Source organism: Schistocerca piceifrons, chromosome 3 (genome assembly GCF_021461385.2).
Source record: "Schistocerca piceifrons isolate TAMUIC-IGC-003096 chromosome 3, iqSchPice1.1, whole genome shotgun sequence".
Classification (NCBI taxonomy): Eukaryota; Metazoa; Arthropoda; class Insecta; order Orthoptera; family Acrididae; genus Schistocerca; species Schistocerca piceifrons.
In genome coordinates this window covers 805,890,105-805,892,557 of record NC_060140.1, presented here as the reverse complement: position 1 = coordinate 805,892,557, position 2,453 = coordinate 805,890,105, and positions in this window count along the sequence as shown.

The following is a 2,453-nucleotide window of genomic DNA, read 5'->3' as shown; positions in this document are numbered from 1 at the left end:
CGTCTAAGTTCGACAGTAATAAGCAGCGGACGATGCCACTGATACTGAAAACCACGGATAGCCGCTAAACACTGAGGTGTCATCTTTACCGTAGCACTCCGTCGTTGCTCGTACTGTGCGATTTAGCAGAATTCTGTTGAAGCCACGCGCAGCTGTTTTGGTACAGAAAGCACTTTAGAAAAGAGTGCCGGGATAAACCCCGTCCAGTCGTTCAAATGATCGTGTTCCCCTTCGCTTGTGCTACCATGATGGCTGATAGGAAGGCAACTCTAGTAGGTGATTGGTAGAATGTAGAGTGTATGGGCTGGCTGTTACTTTTACTACTCTCGTGAGTGATTGGTAGGCAAACTCTCGTTTGTGATTGGAAGGCAATAGCAAAGCGGCAGCTTGTATCCAAGGGGTAGTGTTTCCCTGCACCGAGGCGTTAAGGCCGCACGGCAATTCTAAATGGTTCAAATGGCTCTGAGCACTATGGGACTTAGCTTCTGAGGTCATCAGTCCCCTAGAACTTAGAACTACTTAAACCTAACTAACCTATGGACATCACACACATCCATGCCCGAGGCAGGATTCGAATCTGCGACCGTAGCGGTCGTGCGGTTCCAGACTGAAGCGCCTAGAATCGCTCGACCATCCAGCTGGCACGGCAATTCTCTCGCGGACGTTGTTTGTACTGACAAACCCGGGTAGAGTGCTGCTGGCTGGCGAACACACGCGGTCCGCCGAGCTGGACTCGTTGGCAGCCAGGCCATAGATAACTTGCAGCCATCCTCCCTGTTCATGCTCTTAAGGAGTTTAATTATTTGAATAGCGTCCACGGCTGTCGAGCACGCACGCGAGGTTCTTGAAAACTGATAGAACAGCCACATTCGTGTGATGTTCTGCTACAGCTGACTTGCTATTCTAGCCCAGTCGTACGTAACGTCCACGCTCCATAACGCGGGTGCTAACGGGTCTCCCGGTTTCACCAAGACCCAAAATTATTTCATCCAAAATGGCACTGGCCGTGGAAGCCTACGAAATTGTAGGAGGTTCTTATTCCTTTTCTCTGTACTCAATTTCCTTTCCAAATCTCCTCTAGCTTTCCTTTATTGCTTGATTAATATAATGATTAAATAACATGACTGAGATGCTACAACCCTGTCAGATTGCCTTCTCACACAAATAATTTTAAAACAATGGCAGTTTTTTTCTTTTAAAAAGAACGACTTAATGCATGCTGACCTTTTACTGTTTTCAGGCTTCCTTTTTTACCGCAGTCGCAGTTATACAAGCAATTTATGTTAAATTTCGTCTTTTACAACAGCAGTGAAACTTTTATTTAGACCATACGCCTCTCGCTTTATTTCAATGCACTTTAAGCGGTCAAATTTTTTGCTTCCTATTTCTGTCCTAACCTTCTTCTACCCATAGGTGCTCGAGTTTAGATCATCGCACTTCACTGACAATGGATATAATTTCGTTTTCTAATGCGTAGAGGCAGCCAACGTCGGTGAAGTAAATTGTTCTAAAAATCGGGCACCTCTGTATGGTACAACATTAGCAACGAAGTAGGAAGCAAAAAATCTGACACTGAAGATGTTCTAATATTATGCGAAAAGCGTGTGTTTTAAATAAGACTTGTTACAGTCACAAAAGCCGGTAAATAATCTACAGGGGATAGGCAAAATGTGAACAGTGGTAGTAATGGGATGGTTGTGCTTCACGGTCAACAACGCAGGTAAGGTACGTTTCGCGCTCGACTTAGCGTGTTCAGTCCAGACTAGGCGTCAGTGCAGGTTGTTTACGAGTAGTGCACACTTCGTAATTACATTCAGAGGCCGAGGTTGACGTGCAATGAAAGACCTGAAAGAGTTACAGAGAGGGGAGAGTGTGGGTGACCGATTAGCTAGAGCATTAGTAACCAAGACAGCCAACTTATCGCATGTTTGAAGAGCAACTATTCCAACAGTCATGACAGCCTGCACAAAACATGGAAAGACATCATCATGTAAACGTAGTAGTGGACGCAAATAAAAACTAAATGACAGAGATCGTCGTACGCTAACACGAATTGTGTCAAAACAACACAAAACTACGGCGCTAAAGTGACTGCAGAGCTCAGTAGCTGTATTCGAAACCCCGCATCCATCGACACTGTCCGGCGAGAACTCTGAGCTCTGAGCACTATGGGACTCAACTGCTGAGGTCATAAGTCCCGGCGATAACTCCATAAAGCGAATATAGCCGGCCGGAGTGGCCGAGCGGTTAAAGGCGCTTCAGTCTGGAACCGCACGACCGCTACGGTCGCAGGTTCGAATCCTGCCTCGGGCATGGATGTGTGTGATGTCCTTAGGTTAGTTAGGTTTAAGTAGTTCTAAGTTCTAGGGGACTTATGATAGCAGTTGAGTCCCATAGTGCTCAGAGCCATTTGAACCATAAAGCGAATATTCATTGATGAGCTGCTATACCGA